The sequence below is a fragment of the Canis lupus genome, chromosome 28 (assembly GCF_048164855.1).
Source record: "Canis lupus baileyi chromosome 28, mCanLup2.hap1, whole genome shotgun sequence".
Taxonomy (NCBI): Eukaryota; Metazoa; Chordata; class Mammalia; order Carnivora; family Canidae; genus Canis; species Canis lupus.
In genome coordinates this window covers 15,969,992-15,987,467 of record NC_132865.1, presented here as the reverse complement: position 1 = coordinate 15,987,467, position 17,476 = coordinate 15,969,992, and the positions used below count along the sequence as shown (strand labels likewise).

Here is a 17,476-nt window from a genome sequence, read left to right as displayed (position 1 = left end):
GAAATGGGCAAGAGACATGAACAGAAATCTCACAGAGGAAGACATAGACATGGCCAACAAGCACATGAGAAAATGCTCTGCATCACTGGCCATCAGGTAAATACAAATCAAAACCACAATGAGATCCCACCTCACACCAGTGAGAATGGGGAAAATTAACAAGACAGGAAACAACCAATGTTGGAGAGGATGCGGAAAAAGGAGGACCCTCCTGCACTGTTGGTGGGAATGTGAACTGGTGCAGCCACTCTGGAAAACTGTGTGGAGGTTCCTCAAAGAGGTAAAAATGGACCTGCCCTATGACCCAGCAATTGCACTGCTGGGGATTTACCCTAAAGACACAGATGCAGTGAAACGCCGGGACACCTGCACCCGGAGGTTTCTAGCAGCAATGTCCACAATAGCCAAACGGTGGAAGGAGCCTCGGTGTCCATCGAAAGATGAATGGATAAAGAAGATGTGGTTTATGTATACAATGGGATATTCCTCAGCCATTAGAAATGACAAATACCCACCATTTGCTTCGATGTGGATGGAACTGGAGGGTATTCTGTTGAGTGAAGTAAGTCAATCGGAGAAGGACAAACATTATATGTTCTCATTCATTTGGGGAATATAAAAAAATATTGAAAGGAAATAAAGGGGAAAGGAGAAAAAATGAGTGGGAAATATCAGAAAGGGAGACAGAACATGAGAGACTCCTAACTCCGGGAAACGAACTATGGGGGGGGGGGGGCGAGTGGAAGGGGAGGTGGGCGGGGGGTGGGGGTGACTGGGTGACGGGCACTGAGGGGGGCACTTGATGGGATGAGCATTGGGTGTTATTCTATATGTTGGCAAAGTGATCACCAATAAAAAATAAATTTATATTAAAAAAAGAAAGAGTCTTGCAAGCATAATAAAAGTGCACCCTGATAAACATTGTCCCAGAGGTATGTACGAAGTATTAGGGGAAGTAATAGAGTTCCAAACAGTTCACTACATGGTCTCTGACTAAAACTGTTTGGGCAGTACTGAACATAACAATGCCTATATCCTAACATAGCATAACATCATATTAAGTTAGTATGTACATTTGGAGAATGACTCCTAGATGCCTTATAGAGAACCTTTTTGTAATGCCAGAAATTAAGAGAGGTAAGGATGATGTCTTTTATGTTTAGCCACTTCATCAACATGTATATAAGGTACATGGAAACAGGATCTTGAAATCTTAAAATCATAGTTTTTAAAAATCTGACCTATTTTTGGTAACTCAAAAGTTCTATTTGATGTGGGAAAATGTGAATAAGAGTGACTGAATGAGAATTTACAAAAGTTAGTTGTGGTGGGACACAGATTTCAGACACAAGAGCTAAAAAGGCTTGAATGTCTATGGAAGTTTGGCCACTTGTTACCTGTATCTTCCATTTCTCTATATAACAAGCCTAGAAAATTCATCTCTCTTCTATTCAACTGATGAAATCAGTTCTGAGCTAGCTGTCATAAACTCAAATACCTACACAAGTCAAGCAGAAGACACTAGAATGAAGTGGGTCCAATATAAGATAAGCAGAAGTACAGATGTGGTGATGATAAGCAGAAACCAACACTGAAATATATAATGTGGGCACTGGACATAGTAGCTGCAGAGAGAACATGTTCTTCATAAAAAGCAGTTATCTGTTACTTCTAGCTGATGGTTGCTTTGTTGGGGAAGCACATTCTACGTTGTAGAAGGTGTTTGTTTGCTTGCTTGTTTTTAGAAGCTGGGAATCTTGTTTTCCATGTAAATCTTTTATAGGTTGACCCCTATTTCAATATTTTAAATAATCTGTCTAAGACACCACAATGAAAACCAATGATAAATAGTTTCTTTCAGTTTGAAAGCTCATATATAGAGCTTCGGGTTTTTCTTTATCAGAGAAACTTCTCCAGGGTTGGGACTAATTTTTGCTAAAAATAAAACAAGAAAAAAAAGTGATTTAAATATCAAGATCCTATTCTAAAACCTACCCAATTTCCAATTCTGGAAAAAATGCTTAATTTCACTGAGATTGGGGTTGGGAATGTGCAAAATCTGCCTGGGGTTTCTCTTGGAAAAGGAAGGCTCAAAGAGAAAACCATGATGGAAAGTTGTGGGAGGGACTATGCAGTAAGGCAGTACTTTGCTATGCAGGGTGTAAAGCAGCCACAGGGGTGCTTCTAGATTTCTGGTTTGGTTCCATCACCAGGGACACATTACGTATTAATGTTAATGTTGTTTCTTGTACTGTAAACATTAGTATACAATAAACTACATCAGGTACAAATACCCCAAATTTAAACAGATTTCATTCCTTCATCCTAAATGATATTTAATTTTACATTAATTTAGGATGTTCAATAAGTATATGAATTATATTAACTTGTCTTTTAATGGATATGTCCAATCTTTTCAAGAAATGTAGAGAGTCTCAGTTAAAACATTTGATTGAAAATGTGAAGCCAAAAAAAAAAAAAAAGAGGGAGAGAAAGAGAGAAAGAAAAAATAAAATGTGAAACCAAATTATGCATTGAATTACAAAATTGCACTAAGTAAAATCATGGTACTCTCCATATTGCTTATTGCCTTGAGGATTGTAGCATCTGAACTTCTAAACAATGAGCATGATATTTTTAACATGAGTTTAACATTCTAGCCATGATTTATTTCTGTGTGGTTTGGGTGTATGATCAATATCGCATTTCATGCTTAAAAATTCTATTTCTATTTTCTGTTGCCATGACTTGTCTCCTATTGTTAATATTTATCATTTTTATAGTGGTGATTTCCTTAATAAAAAGGACCATATTTACTTGATGTCCCTGCTATTTACCCCCTCAGGAAACACAAGAAGGGAGAAGTTAAAATGATTTAATTTTCTTAGAATCCCAAGAAAGGTAACTTAAACATGTTTTTTTCTGTTTAGAGCAGGGAGGAGTTACAGAAAATGATATAACTGAAATATTTTGACTAGTGACTTTATATGCATCATATGCACAAGACTTTATACACAAACTCTCACCCCTGGAGTTCTAATGAGAAACCTCAGTCACATCCTAGAGACATGTGAGAGTAGAAATGGACTAAAATGTGCTGGCCTAATGATAAGCATGTGATAGAGTCACAGGTTAAATGTGTTCACTAGTCTAACAAGGAAAGTGAGGAAAGAGTATGTGTGAAGAGAGAGAGAAAAAGAGTTTCCTGAGCTAATTTTCTAGCCATTGGTCAGCTTATTGTTCCTACTAAAGGAGATTGAAAGAGAGAGTGAGAGGGAGAGTTATTATAATAAATATAACGTAGCTTTAGCCACGGGAAATTACACTTGGAAGGTCAAGGGGGAGACTCAGAGAGAGGGATGATGAAGGGGGAAGGGTGAGCAGAAAGATGCAGGGTCAGGACTTTGAAGGAAAAAGGAACATCACCCTTGTCCATAAGTGCAATAAATGTGTTACATGGTATGTTAAAATATGCAGTTTTCTGAAGGATAATTTGATTTATATTTTACTTTTGATTTCACATTCCAAATAGACGTGTGTTAAATGTGTGTGTGCCTCGATCTAGTGTCAATCGATCAATAGTAGCTATGTGCTTCATGAGGAAAATTTTCCTTTTTTTAAAGTATATTTCCTTTGGATGTGAACTAAGTTGACACGGAAGAGCAGAGTCAGCACTACCAGACTAGTTCACTAGGTACCTTTACCTGCCACAATCCCGTGATGTGTCTATCAAGCAAATACATATAAATGAATTGTATTTGCCAAAGTCATTGTTTTTATGCTTTATATTGATTGCCTACAGAGCATGCAACGTCTTTGAGTGGGAGCACCAGGACCCTTCTGTTAATGAACTTATCATTTTCATCAAGTGCTTATGACTAGGTCTCAGAAGCAAGAATACTCTGGCAGGATCTGCCATTAAGTTAGCAAATTAAAAATGAAATAAAATATTTCCTGAATAAGTGGGAGCTTAGTGATGTTAATTGAGGAAGACAGAATATGTAGAGATTCAGAAAGAGCAAGTGTCTCCACACAAAGATAAAATGTGGGGGGGAAAAAAGTTCTTATACAAAAAAAAAAGGACCTGAAAAGATGATGACTTATTTAAAATCTAGTGCAAATTACCTGACCACCATCTTTCCTCTTTTTTCACCTTTTTAAATTTCTAAAGCTCTAATAGGGTGGAGAAGCATCTGAAATTTAACCCAACTTCCATATTTATTTAAAATCAATCTTCCTTATGAATTTAGCAAAAAGCAATTAAATCAATAACAATAGTCCAATGCACCAGGTGGAATCATTAACCAACCTTTAAAAAAGAAGAAAATAATATGAATTGTGTGTTCTCTAAATTTTGCTTCTCAGATTTGTCCGCTTCGCTTTTATTTCAAATGGACAAGCTGACTTACCTCCCCTTTGATACAGTGTATACCTTAATATGGGTTATCTTCCCAATTTATGTTGTAAAAAATATATGATTTCAAGTCCATGCTGAATAATAAACAATTCTGAGAAATTTGTACTGACTCTAACAGATTTATATTTCATATTTGCCAACACACATGTGCATTTGTAAATGTAGTTATTCCTGTCTTGCACCATCTTCTGAGACTGATGCAAAATTCATACCTGTATGAATTCAGATGTTGTCTTCTTCTATCCAAATGCCCAAATCTAATATGTCTACCATATTTTATACAGCTGGTTTTTATAACCACTGTGTATTTAGTGGATGTTTATATTAAAATACTATTTTAGATCCCAGAAAAATTAGCAGCCCTTCTATTTCATAAAAAATTTCACAGATTTATGCATACAAATATAAGTTGTTTATATCATATGTATACAAATATATATATAATTTTGCAAATACATGCATTTAATGCAACTTTTACTTGCCTAAGTAATATGGATCAAAATAGTAACACAAAACAATCAATACTTCAGATAAAGAGGGAAATATATAATGATCAGGAAACATTTGTTTCATGTTGATATATGTGGATTCACTTGACAATTTTAAAGTATGGATACGTCTGTGAGAAACCCAAATTAATTTCAATCACACAAGTGTTTAGTGAGCATGAATTATGTTCCAGGCACTGTGTGAGATACTAATATGATGGTGATTAATAGCATTCTGTCTTTAAAAAGGATAATCCTACATAATCAGATATGATTCTAAAGTATATTAATAATAATTCATGAATACCCAGAAAGCATTCTATGCTTTCAAAAAATTAAAGAACCAATAGGAATCCATCCCATATAACAACAAATATTTCTAAAAGCACCCCTTAAATTTTCCTTCCTAGGAATCTTCAGTATGACATAACTACTGACTGGATAAATTTTAACTTTTCATCCCAGCTTTCTGTCAAAAGTCTCAACAGGCAAAACAAAACTATTTTTTTCATGCTTCAGATTACAATCACCACTTCTTTAGGAGCCGTGTCTCAGTTTAATGCTTCCTTTCTTTATTCTTCTTTATTCTCTTTGGCCCCACTCCAGAATCTTTATTTCTATCTGCTTTAAATGCTTTGTATCTGAATTTAAAGCTCTTTACTGTAATACCTTGCCAGTACTTGGCAGATGGATCCTAGATACTTGCTGAATGAATGGTTTGTATCCTGAAATCATTGTTAATAAATTGCTGTCCAACAATGATTGTCTCTTCTCTGAATGTCAAAAAGACTTGAGCATACCATATGATATAGTACCTAATTTCTTATTGCTTTCAGATCCTCTCTGTCTGTACAGTTTATCTCTCTTCCCAACTCCATCAAATATGTCTCAAGGTTAGCAATTTGCTTTCTAGTTTTTGTAATCTCATTAGAGCTGGGCATATATAGAGAGTTAGTGTTCAATAAATCCATGTATATTGGTTTACTGATCCTGGATTCAAAGAAAATTTTAAATAAAAAATATTTTCCAGAATAGTAGAAGCAGACACACCAGATTTGAATTCAAATCCTAAATCTATTTTTCAATAATTTGGAAAGTGTTTTAAGTATTGTAAGCCTTTTATTTATGTAACATAGGAGTAATACAAACTTCCATTGATGATATGTATTATACTATATAATACATATAAAATACTGACCAGGGCAACTAACATATAGTAAGGGCTCAGTAAATAGTACTACCTAGTAAATACATATATTTTTCCATTCAATATTTATTTCAGTTGCCATGCTAGTATTTTTCAAATGCACTAAGTATTGAACACCAGAACCTCCAAAGACACACTAATTAAATTGGCATATTGAAAAAGAAAAAAAAACTAAAAAGAAATATAAATAATTTTCAGGTACATAGGAAATTTTAACACCATTTCTCTGGTTCACAGTTGGAAAAAAAAGCAAACCAACTATAGTATGTAACATAACTTGACTATGAAGGGAAATGCTGACATTGAAATACAGCTGTAAAGTTTCATTTCCTGGAAGTTGTTAAGTACTAAATACAATCTATATGTCTGCAACAGATACAGGTGAGGCCTTATCAGAAGACAGTAGCATAGAGAAAATAGCCTCTTGGAGAACATTTCAAACATGCAGATCCCAAAAGACCTTTATTCTAACAAATGAGATGCCTTTTTTTCATAAACATAATTCCTTCTCTAAAAGGTGTGCCAACTCTAAATTAATACACATCAATATATGTTTGCATAGTTCATGAGACTTGTTTTTCCCTCCTATCCTTCGGACCAAAGTTTATCAGATCTTCGTTGTCAAATTCATAACACAGTAAGAAATTAATTAGGTAGGCTAGAAGTTGTTTGTGAAATAGTCAAAACCTTGAAGTAGGAAAATTACCAAATGTGGATCTTCTATCAATCTAACTGAAATAACCAGTTCCAGACTCAGGTCTTTTTGATGACCTATTCCCCCCTAAAAGTGTTGTGGTGGTGGTAGCCAATAGCTCTGTTCTTCATTATGATTGTCTCAGCTTACTGCCCTGAAGAGATGAAGGATACAAGAGGTGCTAATCCATGAAGCAAAAATTCCCAATGATTTACACCAGAACTAAAGGAATAGCTTTTCTAACCTCCCCCTACTTGATTCTCTGTAAGTAATTTCCTTGATAAAGTACAGCCTATATGTAGACAGGGAAATATGCTAGCAGATACAAGGGTAATCCTACAAATGTTCTCTTAGCATGGTTTGAATAATACAAATGAGGCAAAGGGAAAAGGGAAATCTGTTTCTATTTGTTTGTTTGTTCACTGTGTAAAGAGATCAATAGTTTGGATGATGCCATGGAGGAAAAATGAATAAGTGATACAGCCAAACTTACTCAAACATAATCATTACCCATCACACTGTAACATCAATAGGAAAGCATATAGTTTACCTTCATGGAGTTTTATATTTAAATAATGTCTGGCTGCAAAGGAAAAGTTGTGAGAAACAGTTTTGCCACTTCCTGAGAAATATCTCCTACTACTGAAATATTTAATAGGCCTTTATATCTTAATTCGAAAAGTGTTGACGAACATTCTTTCCTAGACACCCAATCTTTCACTCACACCCTTTCCCTTCCTACCAAAAGTAAAAATTTAGTATCTTTTGTCTATCTTCAAAGAAACTCCACACAAAATCCAGGACACTGGCCCTGGCTTTGAGGGGAAAAGAAAATATGTTCAAATGCCAGTCTTTCTGTCTTGATCTCTTTCTGTAGTTAGTGAAAACAGAGTAACAGTATTTATGAGGTTCCTCACAGCATGCAGCTTGCTATTCTGCAGCAGGGCACACAAACACTTTGTTTTTCTGTACAACAGTGCAACCTAGTGGATGAAGAAAAGAGCCTTGTCTTTAAGGGCCAACGAAGGTGGGCATTGAGAACTCTTTTGACAGATTTTGTTATTTCAAAGTCCCTTCCAGACTCACCTGATGTATTTTATTTCTTACAATGGTATAAAGAGATAAAACAAATCCTCATGGTTTGTTTTTTTGTTTGTTTGTTTGTTTGTTTTGCTTTGTTTTATTTTTTTGCATTAAGATGGAAATGCAGCTGATCCCATGAACTCTTTGGAAAATACAGCTACTCCTTTAAGGGTAATAGCTTAATGCTTGAGTGAATGTTTTAGAGGTGCATTTTCTGATATCTTAATTAAAACAATACTGAACAAACTATTCACAATTTAAAAATAAGCACAATTCATATATCACTGTACACCAGTACTAGAAGTCATACTCTGCTGCATACTCTGCTTCATACATATAGAGAAATAGGCATCACATATATATAGGCATATATTACACAAACACACAAACACAGTAATATAATTTGTTCATTAAGTAGCAATTTAGAACAGAAAGCTTATTTTAGTGCCTACATATATTAAAATCAATGTCCCTGAATAAGAAGACAAGATCTTCATATAGTTCACTTATTTTTTTTTTTAAAAACAACTCAGTATTCTATTTCAGGATAATTCTTTTAAAAAGCTAAATACTTAATAGTTCTTTCATGTTGATTTGCTTGCTTTTATTGCCTCTGTTAAGCCATTAAACAAGCTCATTTAATCACTAAGTTTTTTAATCTACTAAGTTTTAAATGGGTTTTAAAATACATATTTAAAATTAAAACATGTAAATGTGGAAGTCTCAGAAAGGGAAAATGACCTTCTGAGAAGCCGTGCATAAGAATTTAACAATTTTCCTTTGGTAGAACATAGTAGAAGAAACATCATTCACTTTTCTTGTTTATAGGATATGCTAGGGTAAGAATTAAATGTAATTTAGTGAGACAATAAAATCTTCTCAACTACTGTGCTGTTGTGTTAGGGATGGATTTGGGGATGATTAAATGAGTAAATCACACAGATCTGAAACATTTTTTTCTTCTTTCTTTCTCCCCCCCCCCCCCTTTTTTTACACCTCCTTAGATGGCATCTTGATCGTGCATGCACTGTGAACACAAAAGGCCTATAGGTCAGACCTGAAATTATAGCTAAACCTCAACTCCTGAGGTACACAGGCTGTTTATATCGATGAAAATTTATGATCTCTATACCCTAAATCCCCGGCCTCTCTTTTACATTGACTTCTTTACTATTTGCTGCTTTATTTTATGGTGATCCCTTGCCCTCTATAAATATATCACGGTTACTTAACCCCAGATCCCACCCCCAGCCTTCAGGACTTCAGAAAGGATCTATTTGTTACTTATTCTGCTACTGGGTGTTTCATAATCCTCCACATTAGCAGCTATTATTTTATAGCAGTTAACATTTTCCAAATTTTCATCATCTCCTGACTGTTAGCCCTCTAACTGCTTAATAACTCCAGTCTTAGAACTGCTGTTTAGAGATTATGCTGAAGTAGGAATTTTTTCTTCCGTTTATACAATGATTGAAGTATTTTCTATTAAATATTTATCTTTAGAAAAATAAATAAATTTAGCTGTAAAAAATTACATTTAGTCAAGCTTAATTGCCTTGTATTACTTTATATAAAATTTATTAAAAACCTGACCTAATCTTAAAAACATGCCACTGAGTAATTAAAGTTTTCTATAGTTAGATTCTAATAATTATCTTGTTTTGACTGAACTCTTTATTAGACTCCAAAACATAAAGCTGGAAAATAATAAGGGATTATAGATTTGCAAAAGCTATTGTCTGATGTTAAAATTGTTAAGAAAATATGAGTCAGTATTATGCAAATTCTGACCTAATCCCAGCAGCATTCTGGTAGGTAATTGTATTTTTTCTTTAAAGGAGGACAGACCCTACAATAATTATGCCTTGTTAGTGTCCACATTGCTACATTTTTGATTTATGTATTTTTCTGGGAGTTGACAGATAAGCAAGAAAAATTGACATATTATAAACTAATAAAAATAAATAATATCAGAATCTGCCTAGCAGCAGTCTGCATTGGGAAGGTAAATCAATGCATTAATCACACAAATTTTTTGAACACAACATAGTTTGTACAAAATTTTTTTAAATGACATATATCAAATAAAATATAGTATTTAAATTGCTGTGTGTATGTGCGTGTGTGTGACTTCTAAGGTAAATCATTATATACAGTATATCAAAGCCATTTTTGTTTTATTTCCTTCTGTAATTTTCTTAGAAAGTCAAGACATTTGTAATCTCTTCCTACAGATTGCTTTATGTAATATTCCCGCAAGACTTAGCATTTCCAGTTTTTCTCCGAAGAATATTCTTTAATGGAAAATCTGATTAGTACACTCTTCAGTGTCTCATTAAAATTCTTATCACTTAAAAGACTTCTGTTTGAATACTTTATATTATTTCCTATTAAATACCAGAAAAAAATTCAGGGTATGACAACAGCTAGTGATAAGAGTCATGATCCACTACACCACAGGCTGGACAAATTGACAAAAAAAAAAAAAAAAAAAAAATACAGCTTCCATGAGCTCAGGGTTTGATAAAATTCAGCAATTGATACTGTATAGTATGAATGGCAAAAATGATGAATTGTAAATGTTGTTCTTTTCTTCAACTTTATGTACTTTATAACCTCATTTTTTTTTTTTTTGGTGCATCCATAGTTTCCTTTAAATATAACCTGAGCTTGCAAACAAATGCTTCAGGACCTATCAATCTGACAGCATTGATCGCTGCTATTTCTCTATTATTCTAACTAAAACTAAGCACATTTTGTTTGATGTTAAAATTTCAATATTTCTCTACTGCTAGATTCAGCTAGATTTTATAATCAAGTTGGATAATCCATTTTTAGAAATATTGTGAAGGAGAGACCATTTTTCCCCACAATTTGTACGGATATGATCAACATTACTTCCTATACCCAGAAAACATTACTTCCTTCAGCCAGGGATGAAAAATGTCCATGCAATATTCCCTAATTCTTTGCTTTTTAAACTGGAAAACAAATCTTCTCAAACATGTATAAATCCTAAAATTTAACAAGACCAACCCATGGTTAACAGATTCTATAAACAATTAAGTCTAGTTGATGACGCCCTATAGATTCCTTTCCTCTTAACAATTTTACACAGTCATGCTTGAAGCAACAACTCAGGATCTAGCAACCCCTGTTAGACCACAATAAAAACCTCCTAAAATAACCTCTAATTAGACGCTGTGCATACATATAATCAAAGTCCTCAAAAAATTGCCTTTTTAAATATTTTTTTCTGTGTGTACTAAAATCTTTTCTGAAATATGTAACTAAGAAATGGTCTACAAAATCGTCCAGGCACACTAGACCATTAAAGCAGTAATTATGATGAAAATCATATACTAATTAGCACCAGTTTTATAGCAGTCAGATACAAATAATTTAAATGGAGCCTTAGAAGTCTACTACTCATCTCCTATCTCAAGAAAATAACACCCATGGCTATACTAAACCAAGTGAAATACATGACCTAGAAAATCTACTATGAACATTTAGAGTCTATGAAGTGTGCCACTTTTGCAACAACTCCAGAAAATTCTGAAATTGACAAAGTGATGGGAAATCTCAATACTTACTAAACACACATACATATACATATATATTTATATGCATATATATGCACACATATTAAGTTACATATAATCATATGCCTATATGTATATGCATGTATATGGTGAGTTTGGGTGTGTACGTGTGTGTGTGTGTTTATAGTAGGCAATGCATATATGTCTGATGTGTATGATAGGTCTGAATATATAAATATATATTTAAGGTCATGTAATGGGTTTTCATATAGGAAAAATACTGCAAATATTATACATATTTATATGTATAATATATACATATAAATCTACTATGGGATCTCAAATACTGTTTTTATTATCAACAACTAGCTCTGGCTGAATGATTTTTGTTGTTGTTCATTTACACATTCACTACTAGACACTAGAAGCATATGATTCTAACATTTGATTTAAAAAAAAAAAAAGAGGTATATTATTCCCTAAGCTTGGAACTATCTTCCTTCAGGGATTGAAAAGTGATTGTATACATTATGGGTTTGAGAGTATAGGTATTTCTGTGTTCACGTATGTAATGATGTAGAGAATATACACACAGAAATTATATTTGTAGTAATTTCTATATGTATATTCAACATCACTTCTGAGCATCTGCTTTGAATCAAGCACTTTATATCTTTATTTCATTTAATAATCTTAAATAACTTCTAAGTAGGTATTAATATTCTCATTTTATAGAAGACAAAAGTTTGTTCAGGACTGAAGGCAAGAATTTCAACCATTTCTGTTAACTTGATTAGTACAACAATTAGGGTTCTTTGGATTGAAACCACTAGATATTGTCTCTAACTAAATCAGGCAAAATTGATTTGTTTAGTTTAGTTTTATTTTATTGGGGTGGGGGGGAGGGCCAGAGGGAGAGAGAGAAAATCTTATATGGAGTCCTATCTCACAACCCTGACATCATAACCTGAGCTGAAATCAAGAGTCAGACACTTGACTGACTGGGCCACCCAGGTGCTCCAAAAGTGATTTTAAAAAGAAATCAAATGATCACATAATTGACTAAAACTTGAAGCACTGGAGAAAAAAGCTCTTAGAAGCAGGAACTGGCACAGAAGTCTCATGGATGGAACAGTAGAAATCATGTGCCACTGCTTGGAAAGAGTCAGACTTCAAACATGTTTAGTTTCTCACTGTCTCTGATTAAGTTTTGAGTTTAGGAGGGAGCATCAAATTGACGTACTTCGCTTTCATGTCCTCTCCTTAACAATGCCCCTAATTACAGACTGACCATAAGAAATTGAAATGAAATGAGGTAGTTCCAATAATAGGAAAATCGACAAAGGAGTAGAAAAGGAGCACAGGCAGTCTAAAAAAATAAAAAGAAAAAAAAAATAAAAACACTAACCAAAGCAACAAAAAGACAAGGAAAAGAATTATCTGTAGTCTATGAGATCAGACTTGTATTCAGGAAGATGGTTCCACTTCATGCAATCCAACCATTGCTGACTGTAAGCGACTTTCAAACGAACTACAGAAAGAATTTCATTCAAAATAAAACAGAGATATAAGAATTTCCACCATTTTATTGTTGTTGTTTGTTTTAAATATTTGTTGAAAGAATAATGAGTAGAGCAACAACAATAATAATGAAAAAGAAGCTATGAAAAGAATATGTAATAGTTAAAATATAGGAAGACCTAAGGATTCTAAGAGTTTACCTCCCCTACCTGAGGACAACTGAATTAAGGAGACTTGGTCATTTAAATATTTGCAAATATTATATATTTTAATAGAAGTGGTTTATCCTGTTACCTGCATAAGATATCTCTCATTTGCCTTTCCAGATCCACTCTCCACCACTTCCAACTTGCTCCCTTGTTCCCAAATTCATCTTGTCAGGTTATTTTGCATCTTCCTTACATTCCTAAAATACTCTATTTAAAATTTACAGCCTTAGTCTTCTATTAGAGTTTATTTTCCCTAATGAATTAGTTGTATCTGTCATTCATATTCTATACTAAGTTCTTAGAAAACATAAAATGTATTATTTTCCTCTAAACATATTCTGTGTTTGGTACAAGTGTAGTATAGCCTTTTACAAATGTTCAAACTTATTGTTTAAATGGAATTTCAAGGAGAATCTACAATGTCACAAAGACTTCCTGGGGTTAGACATTTGTTTTTGATGATAAAACTCTCTTAATACACCTGCCCAAGTCCCTGTGCTGAATGCTAGTCCATTTTCTCTTATTCAATTTTTACTATGGAGTGAAAATGATTTTTCACCATATTTCATAATCAGCTTTTGAGTCTTCACTTAAAAATGAAAAGAACCACATAAATAAGAAATTTTAAACAACCAAAATATTGGAAACAACTAAATCAAGCAGAGCCTTAGTGAATAAAGAAGTTTCACATTGTAATTTGAAAAATCACAAATCATAGAAAAAATATATGCATGAATCACGTTATAGTTCAAATGGACAGCATCAATCTAAATGAATGCCTAGCACATATTAAGTGCTTAAAATAACTTAATATTAATAATTTTGGTAGTTATGCCAGATTTCGCTGTCTTTAAATTCATGCCTTTACTCCGAGTTCTGTGAATTCTTCTGGAGATCAGTGAAGATGCACTACAGAGAAATTTTGTTCTGTTTAAGAACTTTAGAAACAAAGGAGCTTTGACTGGCAGAATTATCGGCACATCAGTCAAAGAACTCTAATTTGACAATTTTTAAGGAATAAAGGGAGAAAAGAAAAAAAGATTAAAATTAAGACATAAGGCATCTATGAAACTTAAAATCAAGGATATATTTGAAATTTATGTATTATATTTATTTTGCAGATTATTATTAGAGTAACTTGAATTAAAAAAACTCTGATAACCTCTGAAATAAGTGTAACAATACTTATGGAGTATATCCTTGCATGTTCTCAAACAACTTCTAAGACATTAAAGAAATACATATACTATTGGGTAAGAACATAGGTAAAAGTGACTCTGAGTTCAAGTCATAATTATTGGTGAAATGCATTAACTCAAACATGAAAGATGTTCATCTGTCTTTATTGTAGATATACAATAAACACACTATTCTTTTTGCTTATTATTTCATATAAGACTGCAGAAGCACTTTATCTATACGCTTGTTATATCCCTTACTATTTTTAGCTTTGGTGCTTTAGCAAGCTACATCACATTATAGATTTCCTCTTATCTCCAACCTGTTTCAGATAAGGACTGATATTTATTGCATCTTGTATCTGCTTACTGAACTTAGAACCACAGGAATTAGAGTTGCTCACACAAAATGTGTTAGATGAGTGCCTGAATTATTTTATTCTAACCCAAAATAATCTTTCCCTCACTGAATCTTATAATTTATTAATCTTGAGTGTGATAATGGCCTGAAATTTTACAAATGCAATGTAATTCTAAAACACTCATGATTTATCAATGTCACCCAAATATAAAATTTGAAATAGCTCTAGTTTACTTGATGTCGAAACCAAGAGCTAAAAATATAATTATCATTCATGATTTGGTTATGTGTTGTTTTCCTTTCCTATCCCCTCACCTTCCAAAGAAGTTGACCTATGTATCATTTAGGGTTGTAAGATCTTTTGCTATTTTAACTCAACTGGGTTTTACATTTCCAGAATATCCTTATATATTGCCTAATCTTCAAAAGAGATTTCATTAGGTTATATTTTTGATGTGCATTGTGCAAGCACAGTATTTGTACTGTAGTATTCATTCTAAAATACATATTCACGTGACAGCCCATAATATCCTTGAAACAGCCATTACAGTCTGTCAAATAAATAATGCGCATTTTAAAGATGGTCTTTATGTGGGATGACTCTCCTGCATTTTCATGAGGCAGATTTTCTTTTATTCTTTAAGAAAGAAAAACACACAAAGGAAATGAACATGCAGAAAAATATGTTAAGGTAAAAATGACACAAACCAGAAAATTCAAGCATCCTTTAGTTTCTTGCACTTTCTACTGCTCCACCATTTTCCCCATAACATTCTATAAAAAAGACTTATGGAGCTTACATCACCTTCTGTAATCTTCCATATGTGGACATTTGGAAATAAAAGTCTTATTTTGTGAATTTTTTTGCAAAGCTAATCATGGTTTGAGCTTAAAAGGTGACTGTTTTTCTTCAAAATCCTAATTTATTTGGCAAAGTACCTATTAAAGGAACCGACATAGCAGTAGAGTAAGTATATTCTTGTTATTTTAAAATGGCAGGTTCTTCCTTCTCTTAAATACGGCAAGTATATATCTATGTTCCCTGATTTTCCAAGGTAGTTACCTCAACTCGCAGGGGGAAAAAATGTTTAACTCTCTTTAATGCCTTGATCTCCTAATGGTGCCAATAATGGTTCCTGGGAAAATAAGAAAAATGGAAAATAGCATTTATTGTATGCCTACTATGTGCAAGGCACCACATTACACGTGTTTTATATATTTTCCAATTTAATCCTCATGATAGCTCTGCAAAGTGAGTACAGTTATTATTAACAAATGGGGAATTATATAAGTAACTTAGACAGAAAGTACTGACAGGTAGCGTTTGACTCCATAGCCCAAGCTCTAATAAAATAAACTAAAAATATAATGTTTACTTTAGCCCTATTAGTGTCAATTGTGTCATTATAATTTTTGTATATGAGATGGGGCATTACTTCCTACTATAGAATGACATTTTCTTATAAAATCCTTTCACTTCATTATATTTATCCTTTGCTGTTCAAAAATCTTCAGTGACTCAGATAACAGTTCTTATATAGGAAAACCATGGATGAAACCAAGAAAGATTTATTTGGGCTTCTATATGACAGTTATAGATCTTTTAGATTTATGAACTAGCTTCCTTCCTACAATTCAACATCTTCTCCCCAATCAACACAAAAGAAATCACAATAATTACCCATTAAGTGGTTGAGTTTTCACATTACTTTTTCAAATATCACAGAATTATACCTGGGAGGAAATTTATTGGATATCATATCTTGCCTTGATGAGAAATGTGTAATAGTGGAATGCTATGTAGAACCCAAATATACTATGGACTTTAGCAGGGTAAAAAGCTAAAGATTCAGATTAAAATCTAGATTGTTGACATCCAGAATAGTGTGACAACTAGAAGCTCTGTAAATCAACACTACTAAATCTGTTAGAAATTGTGATCTTCCACAATCAACAAGACAAACTCCAAAATAGTAGCCAATAGCCACATGCCAGAATTTACACTGAAAGTTGCTAAAAATTAAATAAAACTTTAAAATTAGTTCCTCAGCCACACTGGCCACCTTTCAAGTATGTAAAAGCTACCTATGGTTAGTGGCTACCATATTGAATAGCACAGATTATTGAACATTTCTATCATCACAGAAAGTTCTAGTTATTTAACACTATTTACCAAGGCCAATGATAATTTCATTAGATTTCCATAAGCGAGTCCAAAAGTTTTAATACACTATTTTGTTTTATTTAAAAGCATATATTAAGTTCCTATTATGTGAAAGGGACTAAACTACACATTTGAAATTTGACAACTTATTTTTTAAACTTGAATTTTAGGATACAAAAGGCATTCTAATTTATTTATCTGCTTTGATATCCATGATTGATGGTGTTAAAGAGAAATTTTTAATGATACTTTCAATTCGAAATTGGCTTCATCCTTTACCTATTGCTTACCATCTTTGTGTAACCATGTGAACTACTGTATTTTCATTTATAAAAGCTAAATAAAAATAATAGAGTCAGATTAAAGAATATCAAACAATAAAATTTTAATAAATTACATTTCCTTCCAACATGTTTTTCGTAAGTTTGTATTAGTATTTGTAAGATTAGAAAATGCTGATGTTCATTTAAGGCAGTAAATGTTATTGCCTTATCCCAGTTTCAGCTGAAGCAACTGGAGCTAGTAATCATTTTCAGAAGATTGAAATGGTAGTTTTAATAAATAAATGTGATATTCACAATATATTTAGGTAATAGTAATTGACAGGCT

The 17,476-nt window shown here is 33.0% G+C and overlaps 1 long non-coding RNA gene across 3 annotated transcripts in view; it reads right to left on the bottom strand.

Moving 5' to 3' along the window:
* The window catches only part of LOC140620232 (uncharacterized), a 406,983-nt gene that overhangs the window by 36,910 nt on the left and 352,597 nt on the right, over window positions 1–17,476 (bottom strand). Inside the window, exon 8 of one of the 3 annotated variants that reach the window (XR_012020016.1) lies at window positions 12,875–12,965. The exons of the other annotated variants lie outside the window; for them this stretch is intronic. This is a non-coding gene — a long non-coding RNA (uncharacterized lncRNA). Of the gene's footprint in view, window positions 1–12,874; window positions 12,966–17,476 lie in introns of those variants that run through there. 3 annotated transcript variants of the gene reach the window in all.